The sequence below is a fragment of the Rhinolophus sinicus genome, linkage group LG03 (assembly GCF_036562045.2).
Source record: "Rhinolophus sinicus isolate RSC01 linkage group LG03, ASM3656204v1, whole genome shotgun sequence".
NCBI classification, from domain to species: Eukaryota; Metazoa; Chordata; class Mammalia; order Chiroptera; family Rhinolophidae; genus Rhinolophus; species Rhinolophus sinicus.
The window spans coordinates 148,036,631-148,061,725 of NC_133753.1; the positions used below are offsets into that span (position 1 = coordinate 148,036,631).

A 25,095-nucleotide genomic window follows, 5' to 3' on the forward strand; every position below is an offset into this window, starting at 1 on the left:
GCTATTTTGTAGGCCTCAGGAAACTGATTCTAAAGTATATGTGGAAAGACAAAGGACCTAAAATAGCCAACGCAATACTGAGAAAGAACGAGGTTAGAGGACTCACACTTTCTGATTTTAAGACTTAAAATATGGTTGCAATAATCAAGGCGATGTGGTATTGACAAAAACATAGCATATATCAATGGAGCAGAACAGAGAGCTCACAAACAGACCTACACAAGTATAGTCAACTTATCTTTGACAAAGGAGCAAAAGCAATTCAAGGGAGAAAGGGTAGTCTTTTCAACAATTGGTGCTGAGAAAACTGGACATCCTTATGCAAAAATATGAACTTAGATACAGACCTTACACTTTACATAAAAATGTATACAAAATGGATGATAGACCTAAATGTAATAGTATAAAACTTCTTGAAGAAAACATAAGAGAAAATCTACATAACTCTGGGTTTGGTGATGAGTTTTTAAATACAACACCGTGCCACGATCTATGAAAGAAAAATATTGGTAAATTGAACATTATTAAATTTACATTTTGATTTCATCTGCTCTGAAAAAGACACTGTTAAGAGAATGAGAAGACAAGCCACAGTCTAGGAGATAATATTTGCAAAACATTATCTGATGAGGGACTTGTATCTAAAATCTATAAAGAATTCTTAAATTAAATAATGAGAAAACAAACAATCCAATTAAAAAATGAGCAAGGCAGGCAGTGGGCTGCTTCAGGATGAAGCTGAACATCTCTTTCCCAGCCACTGGCTGCCAGAAACTCATTGAAGGCAAACTTTGTACCTTTCATGAGAAGTATACGACCACAGAAGTTGCTGATGATGCTCTGCGTGAAGAATAGAGGGTTTTGTGGTTCAGATCAGTGGTGGGAACAACAAACAAGATCTCCCTATGAAGCAGGGTGTCCCGACCCATGGCTGTGTCCATCTACTGAGTGAGGGGCATTCCTGTTATAGACCAAGAGGACTGGAGAAAGAAAGTGCAAATCTGTTTGGAGTTGCATTGTGGATGCCAACCTGAGTGTTCTCAACTTGGTCACTGCAAAAGAGAGAAAGATATTCCTGGTCTCACCGATACCACTGTGCCTCGTTGCCTGGGACCCAAAAGAGCTAGTAGAATCCACAAACTTATCAATCTCTCTAAAGAAGATGATGTCCGCCAATGTGTTGTGAAAAAGCCCCTAAACAAAGAAGGTAACAAACCTAGAAACAAAGCACTCAAGATTCAGAATCTTGTTATTCCACGCATCCTACAACACAAACATTTCCATATTGCTCTGAAGAAACAGCGTACTAAGAAAAATAAGGACAAGCCCGCAAAATATGTTAAACTTCTGGCCAAGGAAGAGAATGAAGGAGGCCAAAGAAAAATGCCAGGGACAGATTGCGAGGAGACATAGGCTGTCCTCTCTGAGAGCTTCTAATCAAAATGAGATTTTCTAAGAGTAACAAATAAGATCAGACATCAGGGGAAAAGAAGGAAGGAAGGAAGGAAGGAAGGAAGGAAGGAAGGAAGGAAGGAAGGAAGGAAGGAAGGAAGGAAAGGATGAGCAAAAGTTCTCAACAGACACGTCACCAACGAAGATACACCGATGGCAAATAAACATGAAAAAAAATGTTCAACATCATTTATCTTTAGGGAACTATAGACTAAAACAATGAGATGCCATTTCACATCTATTACAATGGCTAAAATCCAAAAAAATGACAATATCAAATTCTGCAAGTCTGCCAAACAGCAGAAATTCTCATTCACTGCTGGTGGGAAAGCAAAATGGTACAGCCACTTTGATAGACAGTTTGGCGGGTTCTTACAAAACTAAATTTAGTCTTACCAAATGATCCAGCAATCATACTACTAGGTATTTACCCAACTGACTTAAAGATTTATGTTCACACAGAAGTTAAATGTGAATGTTTACAGCAGCTTTATTTATTACTGCCCAAATTTGGAAGCATCCAAGATGCCCTTCAGTCAATGGATAATAAACTGTGATACAACCATCAAAGGAATATTATTCAGTGATATAAAGAAGTGAGCTATCAAAGCTACAAAAAGACGTGAATAAATCTTAAATGCTTATTGTTAAGAGAAAGAAGCCAGTCTAAAAAATCTACATACTGTACAATTCTAATTGTATGACATTTTGGAAAAGATAAAACTACAGACACAAAAAAATCAGTAATTGCCAATGGTTTGGGGTGGAGGAGGGTTGAACAGGTAAAGCACAGTGTTTTTTTTTAGGGTGGTGAAACTCTTCTGTACGATACTTTAATGGCTAACACAAGACATGAAGCATTTGTCAATACCCAAAGAACTTTATCGCACATAGAATAAATCTCAATGCATGCAAATTTTAAAAATTATTCAGGTCAGGGGATCTCTGAGTGGAATGCAGAATGTCACAGAAGAGTCTAAATGCATTATAAACGTATTGAAAAAAACCTTACTGAAGGGAGTGAAGGAATAAAGTACTACCTTTGGAAATGAGTGGTGTGTAAGACTAAAGGCAAAAGGAACATTAGCATTATACTCTAGTTGATAAAGGTGTTTCACATGAGGGTTTTGGTTAACAATTCTGAAACCACCATCCATGTATACTGAAATTGCAATTAAGTAATTGGATGGCTGATGGTGGAAGTCCGGTTTTTCACTGTCGGAGAGGAAGGTTATAGATAAGCAAGGGAAGGAAGCTAGAATGATCCATGTAGTAATGGATTTGAGTTGGGTGGCGAGACATCAGTATAAACTCGTGTTTAGCTTAATATGGGCACAGATGGTTACACATCGAAATATTTAAAGATATTAGTATATAGATAGTATAAATACATATATCTCTTGCTGTGTCAGCTGAAGGGCCTAGAAGCAAGATATCCCAGTGGCAACAAGCACACTTAGTGCCCAGATCTTGGTTTCTACAACAAACGGAACCAAGGTTCCTCAGAGAAATGGTTGACTCTAGGACTGGGGCAGGAAATATATGAGCATGGAGCATCTTATGATACCAGAAAGCAAGAAAATGCAAATGCACATGTGTGCGCACACACACACAATGTAGAAAGTATGTCAAAGAGCTAGAGAAGCCAATTGAAAAACCTCCCAAAAGCCAAAGCTGGAAAAATTTGAACAAAGTAATACTGGATTATAACTCAAAGCATTAAAAAAAAAAATCTATGAGATAGATGATTAAATAAATAAATGGTGGAACAAGGCAAATCTCCCATGCAGTAAGATTCCTAATAATTTATGTAGATACTTTGCTTTCCAGGAAGTGGAATATAATTCCCTGCTCCTTAGGTGTGTGCTGCACACAGTGAGTTTCTAAAGAGTACAGTATGGAAAGGGAGAAAAAAGAAAATAACCTCACTATGGAGAAACCAGCAAACACTACCTCAAGCCAGAGGATCAAGGAAAACATCAAGAGTGCTAAGCCATGTTGAGAGTATGATGTGACAAGAATGGAACTTAATCTCTGTTCTCTTCCTCCCCGAACATATTACCACAATCTAATCATGAGAAAAACATCAGACAAATCCCAAACGACATTCTACAAAATAACTGACTAGCAATCCTCAGAACTGTCAAGAGATCAAAAAAACAAAGAATGTGAGAAACTGTCACAACCCTGACAGCAGCTGAGGAGACCAGGCATCTGAGTGTAATGTGGGATCCCGGAACAGGAAAGGCATATTAGGGAAACACTCAGGAAATGTGATTAACGTATGGACTTTAGATAATAATAATGTGTAATAGTGGTCTAGTAATCATGACAAATGTTCTACATTAATGTAAGATGAAACTGGGAACTTACAAAATTAAACTGGTTATTGGGTATATGGAATTCTCTGTACTATCTGCAGTAATTCTGTAAAATCTAAAACTTTTCTAAATAAAAAGATTATCTTAAAAACTGAAATCAAACCATTGGAAATAAACTTGAGAAAATATTCTAGAAAGTAAAACAAAAGAGAGGGATGGAAAATAGGAGAAAAGATTAGAAAATTAGAGAATCAATCTAGTAGGGTCCAATGTTCAAAAAACAAGGAGTGCAGGGGGAAAAAGAAAGCAAGTGTCAAATAAAATACCCCAGAACTAAAGGATATGGTCCCCTGGTAGAAAGGATCCATTTAGGGCCCAACACAATGAATGAAAAACCCTTACCAAGCCACATCATTGTGAAATTTCAGAATACCTGAGTGGCTTAAGGGAAGATCCCATCATTTCATACTGCAATCTGTATCCCCCACCTTTGCTTTCCCCAACACCCCATCCCATCCTGCTCTCCTTTTTCTCTTTACTAAAACACTTACTTTACAACCTTCTAATATTCTGTATAATGTATTTATTACATTTGTTGTTTACCATCTGGACCTCCCTCTGCGAATTTAAGCTCCATGAGGGTAGGGATTTTTTGTTGTTGTTCCATATACTCAAAGTATCTTGACCAGTGCCTGCCATATAAAAAATGTTTAATATATACCATATATTCAAAGTATCTTGACCAGTGCCTGCCACATAAAAAATGTTTAATACATTCTTAGTGAATAAATATAAATGCTTCCAGAGAGAAATAACAGGTCATATACAAAGGACTGGCTATCATTCTGGAATGAGACCTCTTGATAGCAACACTAGAACTAGAAAACAATGGAACCATGCCTCCAAAATTCTAAAAGTAAATTATTTACAACCTGGAATTCTATACTCAACTATCAATCAAGTGTGAGGGTAGAATAAAGAAACATGCAAGAACCCCGAAAATTTGCCTCCCACTCAGTCTTTCTTAGGAAGCTACCAGAAGATGCACTCTGCCAACATGAGGGAGACACCAAGCAAGAGGACTACCTAAAATCCTGGACACAGGCCATCCGACACATGGGAGAGAGAAATGGAATTCAAAGACCGTAAATGGACACAGGGGGAAAAGGGGTGTAACAGGCCTAGAGAACGAGCCATTAGCATCGACACAGGGTGACAGACAATTACAGGATAGACAATTACAGGAAAGATGTTGCAAAACAAACACAGATCATCTGATGTGTCTGAATCTATAAAAAGGAGATTTATATATCTTGTCTGAAGGGATATTAATAGATTATATAAAATATATAAAAGATATGTTAAAAAGATATAAAATATTATAAGAAACATGAAAGATAGCTATATAAAAGAACTAATAATTATTAACTCTTGGAAAAACAAAAAATCATATAAGGACCTATCATCACAATATAATTACCAGGCTCAGCTGTATACAATATTTACATAGTTAAAGGATGTCAACACTTACTATTTAACTAAAAATTAACACATAACTAATCTGTGAATACAGAAAGGAGGGGAGGAGCAGTGCAATGCAGTGTTTAAAGGTGGAGGTTGGTGTAACAAACCTAAACTCCCATTTTCTATAATAGCAAATTGGAAAATATTTAAAACTGGGGGAGGATAAGGGTAGGGAGGGGAGAGAGCTGTATAAGTAAACATGTTATTTAAAATATTAGAGGTGGAAAAAAAGAGCTGAATAGTCATGATTCTGGAGCAGCCTTTCTCAATAAAGATTCCGTGAGAGAATTAGGTAAGCCTTAATGCCCTAAGGCATCCACTTTGTGTAATACATTAACTTCTCTCCTATGTGTCTAAAGTGTTACTAGTTATATACCATCTTTGGGGGAATTGAGAAAATAGTTACTCAAATTATTTTCTGTGTTTGTGATTCCGATGAGGAATGCTGATTGAGAAAGCCTGCTCCTGGAAAACAGGATTCAGGGGACAGGACTGGAGCAGAGGACGACTACTTTTCATTCAAGTCTCCTAGTATTATTTATCTTTTTAAATTATGTAAGGGTATCCCTTTGATAAACATCAACATTATATTTATATATTTATATAAACATTATATTAAACACAAATATAATAGTAAAATGTAGTAAAGGAACTCTGAACATAGAATGTATAAAAAAATACAGGAACTGAAAGGTCTAGAAATAGTTTCTCATTAGAAAAAGCCAAACATTTTTTTCTAAAAAAATTACAGAATTCAATAAATACTGTTCACAAAGTATCTCTGTCTATATAGCAATGTACTAAGAGTTATTTGACATGCCTAAAAAGATACAAAAAAGGTAAGATAATTACGAAATAATAAACCTAATCCAACAATTTAAAAGATATGATAATGCAAATACTGTACACTGAAACCTTTTAACATGAAATCTTATTAAGCTGCACATACCTCCCATTTCAATCTAGTACAGCACAAGATACAAAAGAAATATTCTAAACAAGTTTATTTGTACATATGATAACCTGTTTTAAGTAATATGTTTACTCACTTGGCTATGCATATGTACTCTCAGATTTACAAACACAATAATTACGAAAAATAGTTTTTAAAAATCTCTTCATGATTTAAAAAAATTGGCAGCAACATGGAAGATTAATCAGAAAACCAACAAAACCAATAAGAAGGAATCTCCTAAATAGTTAAGGTGAGAGAGGAGGACCTCTACTGAGAGAGGGCAGTGCAGACAGAAAGGAGCGAGATGTAATACAAGTGGCTGAAGAGTAGGAGCTACTGGAGAGTGAAAGCCAGGGAGAGTTCACTCGAGGATTACTGCCAGGTTTCTATTGCAGGTGACTGTGGAGACCATACCACTGACCATGACAGGCGATACAAAGAGGAGCAAGAATGAAGGGAAAACATGAGTTCACGTTTAGACTCTTGTTTGATGTACCTTGAGAACATCCTGGGGGAGAAGTCCACTAGGCAGTTGGGTATAAGGGTCTGGACTGCAGGACAGAAGTCTGAGATAAAGAATTGGGAATTGGCAGCACATGGCTGTTAATGGATGAGATCACCTAGGAAGAGAATATAGAAGAGGACAGGAGCCTGACATCAGATAACTAAAGATCACAATGAATGTTTCTAAAGCCACTTCAGACCAAACTTTGCCCAGAGTTATATGAACTTCTATAGCAAAATGTCCAATATATAATGTTAAATTACAAAAATGAAATTGTCAAACTTCATGCTTAGTACAAAACCATTTTTACAACTTATGAAAAAAAAAATAGTGTTAGCAAAGGCACAGGAAAAAAAATACGGAGGAGAAAATGCCAAGCTGTTAATAATGGTTATCTGCGATTATGTAAGCTTTCCACATCTACATTATATATCTTTATAGTATTTTGCTTTTTTTCTTTTAAAAATGTACTAATTTCGTAAACAGGAAAAAACATAATTTTGTCCTTAGCTAAAAAAATTATAGCATGTATCCCTACGATATAAACAAATAATAAAAATCTGTTAGAAAAACACTTGGACGTGACTATAACTTGGCAATAATATGAACAAACTAGTAAGATTATGAAAAAATGTTCAATGCACAAAATCTACACTATCAAAATGCAAATTAAAACATACCATTTGTTGCCTACTAAATCAGAATATAACTTTTTGATAATAAAATTACTCAATATTGGTAAGGGTGTGATAAAAAGTGCATCTCAGACACATTGATAGAAGTAAACTGATACACTCTTTCAGGGAAACAATGTGACAATATGCATCAAAATCTCAAAAAGATTCCTAACATTTGATCTAACAAGTTCTCTTTTTAGAAATTTAATTGTCCAAAACAACTGCAAATATGCAAAGATATTTCATCAAATCCTTAATTAAAACAATCTAAATGCCAACAACAGGACGCAGCAGAAAATTACACAGGCATCAAAAGTAATGTCCATATCTATCAAAACTTTAAAAAGTACATCATCTATGACTTTGCAATTCTACTTCTAGAGAAAAACTAGCTAGCACTTGTGCACAAGAGCACATCACAAAGAACTTTCAATGTTGCAATGTTTGTAACAGTGTAAAACTGCAAAGAACCTAATAGCCCATCAATGCAAGAATGATTAAATCAGTTTTCTCAAACTGGGGTCTAAGGACTCCTGGAAGTCCCCAAAAGCTTTTTAGGGGGTCTGTGAGGTCCTTCTTTTTCCAAATTATCTATCTTTGCAAAGCTGGATTTTTTAAATATGCTCCAGCCTCAACAAGACAGCACACAAGAATGAACAGAGAAGCAAATATGAGAACCCAGCTGTCTTCTATAAAGCCAGACATTTAAAGTGATCTGCAAAAATGTAAAACAATGTAAACAACTCTTACTAAATTTTAAAAAGAAAATATAGTTATTTTTCAACAATATTATTTAACTTAATATATAATGGCTTTATTATTGTTATTTTCAATGAATAAAATTTTTAAAATTTTCTGAGTAGTTTTAATTTGTAAAATGGTTAATATACCACATTGAAAACGAAAAACTCTTTTGGTCTTCAAGAATTTTTACATAGGGAATAGAGTCAATGGAATTGTAACAGCAATATATGATGTCAGAGGGGTAGTAGATTGGGGGAGGGAGGTTATCACTTTGTGAAGGGTGTAAATGTCTATTACATTGTTTTTTCAATAAAAAGCATTTTTAGGTGTGTAAGAAGTCCTTAGACCCATTTGGTTAAATAAACTGTCATACCATCATATTGTGTAACATTAGGATAGGGGACGATAATTAAATAGGAATTTAGCTTTATCCATAATGTAACTGTTTCAAACAATATTCTGCTCATGTATTTATTACTTATGTAATCAAAAAATCATAAAGTTATGTTTATGAAGTTTTTTTAACATTTTGGGAAATGCTTAAAACATAATTTTAGGCAAGAAAAGCAGGCAATCCAACTGTACGTAAAAAAACTCATCTTAATTAAGAAAATAGGGGGGAAAAAGACTCGAAGGTGAAAAGACAAAATACTAACTGTGGTTGATTACCTTTAGATAATGGAATTATAGTTGATTATTTTTCCTTATTCATTATTATATTTATAATCTTTTGACACTAAGCATGCAGTTTAATATCCAGGGGACCAAAAAAACAGGAATTAAGTGGAAAATGATGCAATATTTCTACTAGACCAAACCATGAAACTTCTGCCAATTCGAAAGACAACAAGCTCAAAATAATAAAGGAAGCTAACTCGACCGACAAATTGCCTATTTTGTTAAATAAAAACATTAACTCATCAAACTTACGGGCTGGTTTCCATTGAGTCTAACAAGAACACCCTTAGTCTGGAACATAATAATTTACTATCACACTAATACAAATAAGCTACTAGTTTAAAAGTTAGTTCATCTTTTAGAATTTTCCAACGGTACCAAGGAAAAGGTATTGTGGAAGGAACACTACCGCATCCTTCCTGTCTAAAATGATGAGAAAATGCCTCGGGACGGGAATGGGCTTTTACGAGAGCACCCGCGGCGATGACAGATTCGTTGGCGGGGGCCGAGTCCTTTCAGGGCAGAGGCTACCACTTCCCGGGAACGGCACTTCCCTCCACCGGCGCAGCCCCTACCCAAGCGAGGCAGGCAGCCCTGGGGGCGCTTCTCCCTCCACCCGCCACGGCACCCGGAGAGCTCCCCCCGCAGAGCCGAGCACTCCGGGCGACCCGAGTAGGTGGGACCCGGCAAACAGCCGCCGAGATTCCCCGCCTGGCGTGATCCGGCCTTCCAGGCGTTACCGAGGGGACAAGAGGTTTGAGGGTCGTGATTCCCCGAGCAGCTCAGGGGGATCGAAAAAAGAACGGATCCAAGGGCCCAGACTCGGCCCCCGGGAGGAAGAGGGCCGGCCAGACCCAGAGCCTAGAGGCAGAGCGTCCAGCAGCTACCCCGCCCCCTCCGTGAAGGCAGCAGGGGTGAGAAGAGGCCAAGATGCCTCTTACAAGGGGCTCTTACCTCCCCACACCCCCGCGGAGCTCTCTGGGGACTCGACGCGACGCGGCGCTGAGGCGTGAAGAGCAGCCCCGACCCGGAGTCCCGGGAGTGAGCGACGCCTGCTCCAGATTAGTTTCACGGCCCTGGGAGTGAGCAGGCCGCGCAGGCGCAGCGCAGGCTTTCCTACGGCTCACACGCCCCCTCCGTCCGCGTCCGCTGCCTCCCTTGTCCGAGGCGCCTGCGCGCTGCGCTGCAGGGTCTGAGCGGGGGGCGCCGGGCTTCCTACCGGAAGTGCTTGAGAGGGTTCTGGGCTGACGGCGACAGCTGAAGATCGGCCTTAGATCTGGACTCGGTTTCCCACTAGATGCTTTGGGACCGAGATCGGGAGGCGACCCGCGTCAGCGTCCGGCTTCCTTTGCCCTTCGCTGACCTCGATGCAGCTTCCCCCGCCCCCAGCCTCCTGCAACCTCGGAGCCCGCGCAGCGTGCGGGTCTTTACGGGACATACCCGCCTGCCAGACGGCAAACCCGGCCTGCTCCGCGCGCTGCTGTCCTCGAAAACCTAACTTGTTACTGCAGACTGGTTTTGCAACGCCGCCTCCCTTCCCCTGCAACACTGAAAATGCTCCTAACCCACCGAGCTTCAGACCCTCCGGCGCACTGGCTTTTCCCATCTCGTTGCTTTAGTTCTGCTTTTTTAACAGTGGCCTCAAAAACAGCTGCCTCTCCTTTCTAAAAACAAAAGCAAACTAATCTGATGAAGCAAAAAATGTCACTCATGTGATGCTTATTTGTGCTTGTTGAGCTTCACTATTTTTACCACAAGTTTGTTTCCTATACATTTAAATAAGGGACTAAGAGTCATCTCTATGTGGGGTCAGGATGTGATTACAGGCTGGGGGGAAAGAATCCATCAGCTGCCAAAAGGTTTTACCAGCCCCAATTTCCTACGGGTCTATCAAAAATGTCAAGAGTTACAGTATCTCAGAAGTATTTCAGTCAGATGTGATTTGTGGTGAAAGATTTAAGAATCAATGTTCAAATCCTAAATCTGCAATTTACAACTGTAGGTTCAAAAGATAATTCGTCTTGATTTTCTTTGTCTCATCTTGATTTTCTAAAACCCTGAAAGGGAAGTGTGTAGTTTTAGTTCAATAGTGAAACTATTGATAGCTTAAAATAATTTATTGAACATCTGCTATGTGACAGGCACTGTTAGATGCTGTGCTTGTTATCTCATTTTATCCTAGGTAAGAATAATTCTACAAGTACAGTATACATTTTGTCTACCATGTGTTGTGTATTGTATTGTTCACAGATAAAATGGGATCATTGTCTTTATTGGACCACAGTCTAATAACAGGCTCACATATTCAAGTGCATATTTGGGATAAAAGTATATAGTACAGTATAACGACAAAGGATAAAAATAGAAAACACTAAGACCTTAAATAGATAAATGGGAAATGTATATACATGAATAATCAATTCACAAAATAGGAAATTTAAATGCCCACTATATATTTTATTAATATTCAAACTCAGTAATGACATGAAGACAAAAGAAATATTATTTCCCATGGATCTAATTAGTCAGTTTGTTTAAAATATGAATAAACTCCATTGGTTAGGGTAGAGTGATATGGGCACTCATATATCCTGTTGGGGATCTAAATTAGGATAAAGATTTTGGGAAGTTATTTGTCATATTAAATGTTCACATGACAAAATTCAATAATTTTCCTTCTAGAAATTATAAGGAGATATGCCAGAATACAAAGATTTATATGGAATAACATTAAGGAAAGTAAATAAGTTACCCAGAACACGAATGTCTTTCATACACAAATTCAATTATACTTTGTATCACATTTATTTTTTTATGGGTGTTTCCTCTGTGTAGTGCATTATGCTAGCCGTTGTAAGGATTATAAAGATGGATAATTCATGACTTTTGTCCCGGAGTTCACAATCCACAGTGTCATTCTTTTATTTACTAGCATAAATAGTTGAGAAATTGCTGTAATAAAATAAGATTACAAGATCTTTGTGTTGATTCTGGATCAATTAAATTTCTGTGACTTCTTTTGTTGAGTGGAGTAGAGAAGAAATCTACACATCAAATGTAGTATCGAAAAGAGTTCTTGGACTCATGCAACTCAACAACAAAAAAACAAACAACCCATTTGAAAAATGGGCAGAGGACCTGAAGAGACATTTCTCCAAAGAGGACATACAAATGGCAAATAGACATATGAAAAAATGCTCAACATCACTAATCATCAGAGAAATGCAAATAAAAACAACAATGAGATATCACCTCACACCAGTTAGAATGGCTATCATTAACAAGACAAATAGTAACAAGTGTTGGAGAGGCTGTGGAGAAAAAGGAACACTCATACACTGTTGGTGGGAATGCAGACTGGTGCAGCCGCTATGAAAGACAGTGTGGAAGTTCCTCAAAAAATTAAAAATAGAATTACTGTATGACCCAGCAATCCCTCTCCTGGGTATCTACCCAAAAAATCTGAAAACATTTATCCATAAAGACATGTGTGCTCCAATGTTCAGTGCAGCTTTATTTACGTTGGCCAAGACTTGGAAACAACCAAAATGTCCTTCGATAGATGAATGGATAAAGAAGTTGTGGTATATATATACAATGGAATACTATTCGGCGGTAAGAAGAGATGAAATAGGACCATTTGTGACAACATGAATGGATCTTGAGAATATAATGCTAAGCGAAATAAGTCAGAAAAAGCAGAGAACCATATGATTTCACTGATATGTGGTATAGAAACCAAAAACAACAAAAGAACAAGACAAATGAGAAACAGAAACTCATAGACACAGACAATAGTTTAGTGGTTACCAGAGGGTAAGGGCGTGGGAGGGTGTAGATGAGGGTAAGGGGGATCAAATATATGGTGATGGAAGGAGAACTGACTCTGGGTGGTGAACACACAATGGAATTTATAGATGATGTAATACAGAGTTGTACACCTGAAATCTATGTAACTTTACTAACAATTGTCACCCCAATAAACTTTAATTTAAAAAAAAAGAAAAGAAAAGAGTTCTTGGAAAAGTTTGAGTAATAATTGCTGAAAAATTCCATGTATCATCTTTAACCTCTAAGGATCCAATTTATAACTAAATGGTTTCTGGACTTGAGGAAATCATCCCAATTGTAGTATTAGGTTGGTGCAAAAGTAATTGCAGTTTAAAAGGTTAAAAATAATTGCAAAAACTGCAATTTTGCACCAACCTAATTACATATTTGGCTAATTTATTCCCTAGACTAAATAGTCATTACTTGGATCATCATCAGTTTATTATTTTGAAAGGTAACCAGAATCTTGATGATTTTAAGAGACTTAAATTCCACAGTAATATGAACTTCCAAAGCTGTTCCCTTTTCATAAGTAATCTGGGTGGAGAAAATACCAGAAGCAAATGAAAATAACTATTACAATTATTCATTTGTTTCATGGCTGGTCTTATAGTAACAAGCAATTTTAGAACTAGGGATTTATTGCTCCAAAACACAGAATGTGGCCTGGAACTGTTAGTTAACCATTAGTATTTAAGTGCTACATAACCATGTTAAAACATTCACGTTATGGGGAAAAGGGCCAAAATATCTTTTTAAAAAATTACCTGCTGGCCAGGGCCAGTTAGATCAGGTATTTGGAGCAATGTCACTAATGAAGAAATGGTTATAGTTTTGGTGACCATGAAAGCTAGTTTTTTTAATGCATAAAAAGGTTTAGAAGGAATCCACTAAAATGTTAACTGTGATTATCTTTCGAAGGTGATATTATGAGTGATTTCTCCCCTTTCTAGCTTTTCATATTTTCCAAGTATTTACAAAAATATATTACTTTAATAAACCAAGAGGGAAAAATGGAACACTTTCTAAAAAGTATTGCTGAATTCATAACTGAGTCAAATAATTACATTCATTATACAATCTCTGCATACAGTGTATTTATTGCAAGACTGTGAGTCATAAGAGAGAAATAACTTGTGTCTGGATACTGTCTTAGAGGTGGCAACAAGGTACAGTCATTCCCAGGGCTCAAGTGTGATACAGTTTCAACATTATGACACAGAAGGTTTTAGAGAAGAAGTCACTTGAATACTTGCCAAATATTTCCAGTTCTCCTCTCTTCTGGGCCTATGATGCAATGTACTTTATGGCCCTCTTGTGGTTGAGTAAGGCCATGTGACTGATTCAGGAAAATGAATTGTGAGAAGTGATATGTGTCATTTCCAGACTGGATCCTTTACTCACCGATGTGAGATGCTTCACAGCCTCCTTTCCCTCTGGCTCAGCAATAGGCAGGGCTTGATATTGTGGCTGCTCCATCAGTTTGAGTCCTTGAGGGATTCCAATGAACAGAGCACTTCTGGAACAAGAAATAAACCTTGTTATATGCCACAGATTTTTGGGGTGATTTCTTACTGCAATAAAAACTGAGCTTGTCTTGGCAGATAAACTTTGTTTTATGCCTCTGAGATTTGAGGGTGGCTATTCTGCATTATACACTAGGGCAATGCCTCAAGGAGGCTATCTGCATAGCATTGTTTCCTAATGTGTTTTTCCCTCACAACAGAAACTCTATACTCAGAATTATGATTTGCCAGATAAATAAATTTATCTCATTGTAAGTGAGATAAATTCTACTTCTCAGGGTGATAGAGAATATTTTTCTTTTAATTTTTTGTATTGTGGAAAGTGTCAATCACATATAAAAGTGGAGAGACAGTGCAACAAACCATTTATCTACCTCTCAGTTTTAACATCAACAAATGGTCACATGTCTTATTTTATCTATAGATTCACCCACTCTACCCCTCCCCTCACAGCTGGATTATTTTGAGGCATATCTCATGTATTATACCTTTTCACCTCTAAATTTTTCTATAGGTAAATTTAAAAGATAAGCACTTTACAAAGTAAAAATGGTAATGCGATGAACTCCCTTGTAGCCAATACCTTCACCCAGCTTTAATATGGACAATTTTGTTTCATCCATACACTTTCCCACCCATATTATTTTGAAGCAAATTCCATGCGTCATATCACTTAATTCATAAGTATTTCAATATGCATCTCTAAAGAAAATAGCTTTTTACAAAAGCATAACAATACCATTATCACACCTGAAAAATTTAACAATAATTATTCAATAATGCTAAGTATTTAGGCACTTGTGTTCATATTTCCAATTATTTCAAAATGTTATAATTTTGAAATACTTTGTAGGAGTCAAAATCCAACTAAAGTCACACATGTTGAGATTGGTTGGAGGGTGTAATAATATTACTTTCTTTTTTGTTCCTTGCAACTTAATTTTTGATAAATCAGATCTTTGACTTGTAGAAGTTTCAGTATTTGGATTTTTCTGTGCCCAGCTCCCCATGGTATGGTTTAACATGTTTCTCTTGCCCCTATGTTTCCTATAAACTATTAGCTAGATCTAGAGGCCTAGTTTGACAGGTTTCGTTTTTTGGCAATGCTACTTCATAAGTGGTACGGTAGTCCTCCCCTTGTTCATGTTTCACTTCACACAGTTTCAGTTACCCACGGTCAACAGTGGTCTGGAAATATTAAATGGAAAATTACAGAAAGAAACAATTTATAAGTTTTAAATTGAGCACTGTTCTGATAGCATGATGACATCTCGTGCCGTCCAGTTCCATCCCGCTTGGGACATGAATCATCCCTTTGTCCAGCATATCCGTGTTGTATATGCCCGTTAGTCATATACTGTGTTTTCCCGAAAATAAGACCTAGCCATCTCTAATGTGTCTTTCGGAGCAAAAATTAACATAATACCCAGTATTATATTTTATTTTATTGTATTTATTATATATATTATATTATATTATATTATATTATATTATATTATATTATATTATATTACATTACATTACATTATATTATATTATATTATATTATATTATAAGACCCGGTCTTATTTTACTATACTTAATTTTTGCTTATTAATTTTTGCTCCAAAAGATGCATTAGAGCTGATTGTCTGGCTAGGTCTTATTTTTGGGGAAACACGGTAGCTACCATCTTGGTTATTAGATGAACTGTGAAAGTATTGCAGTGTTTGTGTCCAAGTAACCCTTATTTTACTAAATAATGGTCCCAAACACAAGAGTGATGATGTTGGCAATTCAGATATGCCAAAGAGAAGCCATAAAATGATTCCTTTAAGTGAAAAGGTGAAAGCTTTCGACCTAACAAGGAAAGAAAAAAATTGTATGAGGAGGTTGCTAAGATCCATAGTAAGAATGAATCTTCCATTAGTGAAATTATGAAGAAGGAGAAAGAAATCTGTGCTCGTTTTGCTGTTGAACCTCAAACTGCAAAATTTACAGCCATGGAGAGAGATAAGTTGCTTAGTTAAGATGGAAAAGTCATGAGATTTGTGGGTGGGTGACATGAACAGAAAACATGTTCCAATGATGGCAACATGTTGCACCAGAAAGCATTGAGCCTACACATTGGCTTTAACAAGGGATCCCCCGAAACTAGTGACACCAAGCCATTTACTGCAAGTAAGGGATGGTTACACAGATTCAGGAATAGATTTGGACTGAAAAATATCAAAATTATTAGAGAGGCTGCGACTGCCTATGAAGAAGCTGCTGCCACATTCCTGGCAGTTTTGAAGAAGTTGATTAAGGAGAAAGAATACCATCCAAAGTAAGTCACAATTGTGATGAAACGAGGCTCTTTTCGAAGAAGACGTCCAATAGAACCTACATTCATAAAAGTGCAAAGGAGACTCCAGGGCATAAAACATGGAAGAATATTAAAAAACAAACAAACATGGAAGGACAGATTATCTGGCATGATGTGGCAATACTGCAGAGCATATGATAAAGCCAGGTGTACTGTACAGAGCGAAAAACCCACTTGCTCGCAAAAACAAAAATTATCTGTCTGTGTTCTGGCATCATAATAAGAAAGTGTGGGTGACAGCCATCTTATTTATGGAATGGTTCCACCAATGTACCTCAAGAAGAAGAAGGGTGAGTACAGTACAATAAGAAATTCCCTCAACAACTATTTAGTTTTCTTGAAATATAGTTCATACAGGAAAGGGAAGTTAAATCACTGACCTTTTACTTTACTGACAGTTTTCAGAAGAATGCGTTGGTTCCCTTTTATCCTCGAAATAAGACCAATGGTGGTTGGGGGGGGGATGTATATAATACGTATATACGATACTAAACCAGTTCACTAGTCCTTTTGGTATTTTTGTAAACAAATTTAAGAATTTTCACTATTGTTAATTCCATTGTTTAATACCATAATAAACCCATGTCATATCTATTGCCATAATCATAATTCTAAAAATATTATTAAAATAGTCAAAGGAATCATAATTAAATTTAAATCAGATTAGGATTTACTTACAATTCTAATGTTAGATTTCTACTTTTTTCTATCAAGTCATAAAACAGGTCAGTAAGAAAAGTTTTTCAAAATTAGTATTTGCTTTTATATATCTAAGGATAAGCAAAACTGAAATCATCTACAAAAATTTCAAAGATACAGGCATATCATATTCGTACACAGTTACACTAATTTTGTGTTTGGAGCTGGCATAAGAAAACTCAGCAGAGAGCAAATGTGTTAAGATGAAATTGACAATATCAGTCAATTTATAGGGAGAAGAACCAACTGTTAGTGATCTAATTCCACTGCCAGTTAACATGTAAACTGGAGCCAGAAAAAGAACGGAAATTCAAATCAGTGAAGTGAAATTAATTATTCTACTTGTTACTCACTTGAATCACGATATTTTGTGAGAACAAGCTCAAAACAAAGGTTAACATCCTTTCTGAGTTACGTAAGTTTAACACTGCATAATTAGGAGGGAAAAATAAGAACTGGGGTTGTCATCTCCTTTCCTCATGTATATTCAAGAAAAGAGATCATGTTTCCAAACATTGGGAGAAAGAGTTTTAGCTTTCTTCCACTGGGGAAAAGACAAGGATTCCACCACTGGGTGGCAGAGACCATGCAGTGACCCTCTCTGGAACTTGGCACTGAGAGGCACAGTCTGAAGTCAGTGGGAAGATCGCCTGTGAGATGTATCTCTGAGCCTGCCTGATCTTCAGCACCTCAGAGGCAGGTTGCAGGGCTCCACAGCAGCATCCTGCAGTCGACAGAGCAACGGCAAAGATGGCAACCACGGAGAACAAAGGAGAGCTCAACGTCCTGGTTTTGACATTGCAGAAGCCCAGGATTGTTGCAGGATCTCACCGAGAAAGAGAAGGGAGTCCCAAAAATGATTGGTTGAAGTTTCCCTCCAACCTCAGAATAGATTACATTTGATGGAGGAAATAAGGGAATGTGATATTTCTTGTCTCCTGGCATTGTGAAATAAATTCATGTCCATTGTATGTAGTTTTATAAATGTGATCTCTCAATAAAAAACATATAAATAGAATGGAAATCCTGTTCTGTATTATCAGAGATGATGTGTTTTTATCAGCTTATTTTTTGGTAACAGATTTTTTTAGTCAGTTTAAAGGTGAATTTTCTTTCATAAAATTTTCTTTGACTTCTGCAAATCAAGAAAGAGAAATAGTGATTACCAGAACAATCTTTCCTGCATGCTTTACAATTTGCCTTAATATTAAAAAACACAAAAAAGCAAACAAAAAAACCAATAGAACCATGCGGACTCTTGTGATATACATACTACATATAGTTAAGGTTTATACACACACACACACACACACACACAAACATGTTCAAAGAAGGAATGAAAGCATACACTAGATAGGAAAAGGGAATAATTATCTGCCTCAGCATTCCTCTTAAGGGAAAGCTTTCAAGAGTAATTGACCAGTGATGTACAAGGAAACTGGATAACATGGGACCATATTTCCTCATGTGACATTTTCTCTCTATTATGGTTATTTCCCTGGCCATTTCCTTCTCAACATCAAGGACTCCTGGACAGTATCCCTAGTCTTAAATTAATGCCATTATTTTTCCTAAATAGAATTTTCTTCAGTGACTTTTAATCTATTTTCATTTCAATGATGACTTGTCATTTCCATTACAATCTGGGCTTTTCTTGCTGTCCTTCTATATATTATTTAGTTTTAGATTTGGCTCAGGGTGTTAGTAGCCCCCAAAATAGCAACAGCTTAAACTAGATGCTTATTTTTCCTTGGCATTAACATCCAGATACAAGTGAACTAAGGCTGTCATGGAACTCTGTTTTATGAAGTCAACACAGACTGTAGATCCTTCTAGTTTTTCGCTCTATCATCCGTGGCCTTTATTCTCGAAGGTCGCCTCATGTCCCAAGATGACTACTTTAGCTTCAATGATCAGGTCCATATCTCAACCAGCAGGAAGGAGGAAAGAGGCATCGTGGGTCAAAGGATTAATGTAAGCTGTTCCTTAAAGGGTCTCTGAAGCTGCTACAAGATACTCTTCCTTACATCCCTTGGTCGGAACTTATTCTCCTAGCCACATATAATTGCAGGGAAGACTGGAGAACTGTCTTTATTTGGGCAGGCCGTGCGCCCAGCTGAAAATTCTAATGGGAGAATGGATACTGGGAAGAAACAGTTTCTGCCACACTCTATTTGAACCAAGGTGCGATTGGGAGTGCCCTTGTTACAAGAATACAGTAATATTTCATCAAATAGCCTGGATCTGAGCAGGCTCTGCATGATTATTGTAACTCCAGAATAAAGGCAGACTTTCAGCGACACGGGAACACACTATGAATGATTACATTGTCGGTGTATAATCTTCACCTTCAAAGTCAAAGACAAAAACCCTCCCGCTTCCCCTCCTTAGTCATGTTTTTTAGGAAGAGGGTCTGCTATAGCCGACTCACTTTCTCAATGCCTTTTTTCATCTTCAACCTTATCCAGAATTTCTTCTCCCTAATTATTCTACTTTTCTTGCTAAGGCCAACAGTGACCCCCATGAAACTAAACTAATTAGGCACTTTTCCGTCATCTTTCTTGGCTTCTCAGCATCTAGCAAAGAAACTTTCTCTTTCTTGAAACCCTCTCTTCCATTGGATTCTATGACACAACGCTCTTTCAGAAGCTCCTTATAAATCTCTTTTTAAGCTTCTGCTCTATCAGAACACAAAATGATGGATCTCCTAAGAGCTCAGTTCTAAATCCTTCTCTTCTCCACCACTACAATAGATGAATTCACTTATCTACGAATTATCAATTGTCACCATATGTTGAGGATTCTCAAAATTACATCTACAATTTTATCTTTATTCGGTTTTGCAGTATTTTCTTTTTCTTTCATTGTCTGAGCAAGCAAGTGAGTAACTTGTCTTTGATTAGCCAAAGCTGCTTTTTCAATTATTCATCTGAATGCACAGACATTTTTAAAAAATGTGTGCACTTGTCAGTAAACCACAGACTCTATTGCTATATTTAGAGAAAAAATGTTATTATCGCTTATCATCATAATGTTTAATCTTTCATTCTTTAAACTGTCAACCAATATAAATAATTAGGGGTTTGCTGTTTCTCAGACACATTCCCTACATATTGAGGATTTAAGAAAAGAAATTAAAGACATGTCTTTTATTGAGAATTTTAAAATATAGTTGAGAATGAATATACACCCTCATCTGTATAAATATGCACATGTATTTGCAACATGCATAATTATATGTACACAAATAGCAACTTCAAAGCCTTCTAAGGATAAGTATAAGTTGATATAATGAGTCTTAGTTTAGTCATGTATAAAATAAGGATAGTGATACCTGCATCACAAGATTGTTGTAAAGATTAAATGACCAGTGTAACAAGGAAGTGCTTCCAAAGCTTTAAGAAGAATTCAATACACCACAGATACCTTAATAAAACTGAGACCTATTTGAGCTATCCCTCTCAGAGTTTTATTCTCCATGGGACATTATTGACATTTGTCTACATTTGGTATGAATTTCTTTTCAGACCAAAATGATTGGGTGTGCGTGTTCTGGTGTAGAACACTGAGATAGCAAGTGATCATTAGAGGAAATCCAAATCTAGTTTTTAAGGAAAATCCCTGCCTTTGCCTACTGATACCTATTTCTATAACCTACTTATATGCAGACACGACAGCCTTATAACGTGCCCGTTCCCAATCAGAACCCATGGGCCTTCCAAGGTTTGTGGCTCTGCATTCATCTCTACCAGCAGTCCTGGGTCTTCCTCAGAGTTTATTTTTGAATTTTCTGCTGTTGAACTCATATCAAAACCTCAGCTGAGAGAAGTAGTTCTTGAGGAGTCATTTAAGGTAATGTTTTCTTCCTTGGATTTAATTAGATTCCGAGAAGGCAAACTTGAACTACATAGCCCGCTGCAAAATCACCAATATTGAATTGAGTTTTAATGTTATACTCCCAGCTTTGATCAAAGTTATTACAAGTAAAAGTCATATAAAATTTGTTCTTATTTTTGTTATTAAGCAAAACAAGGTCATTTTAGATGTATGTCTTGAGGAATAGGTATTCTTCTTTTCTGAAAGTTGTGAAAACTCTTGGTTTTGTCCTATTTGGTTTGGTCCTGATTGTCAAGAAGTTAAATTTGCTAAGCAAATCAAATGATCAACCACACTAAGTATTAATATATAGGCATTATGATTATCTTTTTACCTTTTTTCATGGTTATCTATCTTATTGTACCTAAACATATAGATGATAGATAGACAGATAGATAAATGATAGACCTCTTTTTGGATAAGCCACACAAAATCTTTTAAGGAAAGAAATTCTTTTCTTCTGCATTAATGTATTTTTTTTAAAGGTAAAGGAAATTTATCATTGCAGAGTCATTGTAATTACATAAAAATTTTGGAGTTAGGGTTAAAATAAATTTAATAAGATATTTAGAATTATCTTCTCAGAATTTGAATACTATAATAGCAAACATTTAAATATATTCCAAATTTCAGTTTAATCTTTCTTGAAAATGATCAATGTATAGATTTAAATTGTGACTTGATTTACATTACTAATTTACACATCATGTGTTCTTTGAATAAAGTAAAATTGATTTTGTGTATTGAAGACTTAGCAAAAAACACAATCTCTAAAGAATATGTCCTGCATTGTTTAAATTACAAGACCTCTTCAATTGTAATTTTATTCGCCCATGCTGTTTTATATTTTTCTTAGGAAATGTAACACAAAAAAGCTTTGCCATAAAATTACCCCCCAAAATTGCCATAAAAATTTGGTAGGTTTATAAAGCTGAAAGTATTTTTAAAAGGTCTATTTCATGAAAATGTTTTAAAATTAATTAGACTTTATGTTTTAAAGCAGTTTTGATTTATAGAAAAATTGAGCAAAAAGTACAGAGCGTTCTTATATACTCTTTCTTCTCCTACCTTTAGTACTATTTCATTTTTAATGAGAATGGTTTTTTAAAAAAGTTAAGTCAAGATTATTTTCTCTCACCCTTTAATGTTCCCTCCAGACTCTCAGTACATTCACTACTGGCTAAATAAAGTCGATAGATAAATTCAACTGTGGGTTTCATCACCATTATCAATATTATTTCTTTCTGAGGAGTTCTCTTTAAATCATCTATGTCTTTTGTTACTTTTTCCCCACTAAACCTGGTATTGTTTGCATGAGGCAATAGAGTATAAAGCAGTGATTCCGTTGTTAATTTGAAAAGATGATTTCATTATTACAATAGGTCATTGGCAGCTGACCTCCAATGACCTCCTTTATTATTCTGCCCATAGATATTACCTGGTTAAGTGGATCACAATTGTAAGTGAAACATAATCATAGCATTGGTTAAACTGAGCACAACTGAATAAATATACTTATGTTTAATGATAAATATAAAAATTATACTTTATCATTTTCACTAGAATAATATTTTACCATCCTCTTTAAGGTGCCACTAATTTATCTGTTCTGGTTTTCTTTCTACACATTTCATCCATTTGCGCCAATTTTGGTGCCTTGTTCTTTTTCTTGATCAATTATTGCTCAAAAGCAATTTGGAGAACATCTGCCATTATATAAACTCCTCTTTACTCTTCTTCAGAAGTTTCAAGTGTTTTCTTTCCCTAACTGTTTTTTGGTTTTTGTTTTGTTTTGTTTTTACCATCTTACCTGTTTTTAAGGGTACAGGTCACTGCTGTTAAATACATTCCATTGTTGTGCAACCATCACCACCATCCATCCCCATAATGCTTTTCATCTTGTAAAATTGAAACTCTATACCCTTTAAAAACTAACTTCCCATTCTCCCCTCTGTCCGGTCCTTGGCAAAAACCATTATGCTTTCTGTTTTTATGATTTCAACTATTTTAACCACTAAGTCATTTAAGTGGAATCTTACAGTATTTGTCTTTTTTGTGGCTGGTTGATTTCACTTAGCATAATGTCCTCAAGGCTCTTCCATGTTGTAGCAGATCCTTCCTTTTTAAGGCTGAATAATATTTCATTGCATGTGTGTACAAAATTTTGTTTATTCCTTCATCCATCGATGGACACTGGGTTTCTTCTGTGTTTTAGCTATTGTGCATAATGGTGCTATGAACTGGATGTACCCCAAGTGTTTTTGAAACAATGTTTACCAGGAGTAAACATTCTTGCCTGAATTCTTGCCTGAATTCTGAGGCTGGGGAGTAATTGGGGTCTCCTGGCATCCAGTCTCTCCCAGGACCTAACGCTGGCTAGGGTAAGTCTGTGATTTTTAACTGTCCTTTCATATATAATTTGTGAAATGAAAAATATGATGGAAGTGTGCATGGTCAGAGCTAGGAAATTTGTAAGGAATTACTTTGGAGTGATTGTGGACTTAGAGGTTCCTGTGGAAAATCTCTAATTATTAGTATCTGCAGAGATTTTTCTCTTGAGTTCAATTTCCCCAGTGAGTAGCATACCAATCTCTTGGGGCTGGGGAAAGGGTTGGGGTAAGGGAGTGAGTAAATCTTGGCTTCCATCTTCCTCAGAATCAAAGGAGGGAAGCAAGATGGGGTTTCACATTAGATGTGTAAGCTTTCACTTAATAATTTCCCTGGTTTCAGCACTGACCCTCCTGCATTATGTAATAAACAAACAAACAAAAACAAAAAAAAAAAGGCAGTTTTAAAAAGAATTTTTGAAAACAAAATGTTCTAAAATTAAGCATATCATAAACTAAACTCTTGTTATCCTCCCAAACCTTCTTTTCCAGTTTGCTCATCTCGATAAGTTGCAAATTTATCCTTCTGGTTCCTCAGGATAAATTTGTGCATCACCCTTCACCCTTCTTTCCCCCCACCCCACACTTACAATCAGTAAATCCTTTTGGCTCCACCCTTAAAATATATCCACTTCTCACCATCTTGTGCAAACCACCATGATCTCTAGTCTACTGCAGATTGTTCCACTAATACTGATTTTTGATCCATTGCCAGTGAAGAATCTATTTTATCTGCTTGGACTAATAAGCCATTACTTGCCTTTGTTTTTTCGTGCCATATTTTTCTGTTCTGGACCTGACCAGCAGTTCTCTGACTTGTGGTACCTGTGAGCCTCCGTCCAGTCTCATCACAGTTTTGAATCTCACTACCTTAGAACTGCCCTTCACCAAATACAGGGAGGGAGGGCACTGACCGTGAGAAAAAGAAAAAAAGCAAACGCAATAAACTCTCTGCCAACAATTCTGTCTCAGGCCATACAAACAATTTCTCAGAAAATAACTGAATATCACTGTGCTGGTTGTTTCCCCATTTGTCCTCAGACCCATTCCTCGCCCTTCCCCTGTTCTGCTCTGTACTGCAGGGCTCTGACCCCTCTAAACTCCCGTCCCAGGCTCTTTAACAACTGGTTTCTAATTAGGATGGACCACTGAGGAAACAATGACCAGAGACTGGAAGGTGAGAAGTGGGAAAACCAGGATATTTCTCCTCCTTTCTCTCTGTGGGTTGTGGGACATCTCAGGCAGGGGTCCATCTCTATCATGGCTCCATCTCTCTCCAGGCCCCCTAAGCTCCGGTTCCACCCCTTTGTCCCTCTGGCTGTGGGAGCAATATCTGTTTCCTCCATTGGCAAGCTCTATGTTGCTTCACTGACCTCTGATTGCCTTCTCAGGTCTCCCATCATGTTTAAGACGAGTCTCCCCACATTAAATTTTCTCTATTAAAATACACCAGTTCTGTTTTCCTGCCTGGACCATAATAGTACTGCCACGTTTCAAATTCCCACCATATGCTGTTAATACTTGCTCTAGGTTTATGCTTATAACCAGACTTTACCCCGCAATACATTCCTAA

General features: G+C 36.7%; 1 protein-coding gene across 5 annotated transcripts in view; it reads right to left on the bottom strand.

Annotated features, from left to right (window-relative positions):
* Positions 1-25,095, bottom strand: part of ZFYVE16 (zinc finger FYVE-type containing 16) — a 119,415-nt gene that overhangs the window by 35,974 nt on the left and 58,346 nt on the right. For 2 of the 5 annotated variants that reach the window (XM_019728202.2, XM_019728201.2), the window contains exon 2: positions 14,092-14,206. The gene's annotated coding sequence lies outside the window, so the exon portion shown is untranslated. Of the gene's footprint in view, positions 1-6,748; positions 6,873-9,810; positions 9,947-10,075; positions 10,256-14,091; positions 14,207-25,095 lie in introns of those variants that run through there. The other 3 variants (XM_019728200.2, XM_074328791.1, XM_019728199.2) reach the window with 3 other exon arrangements.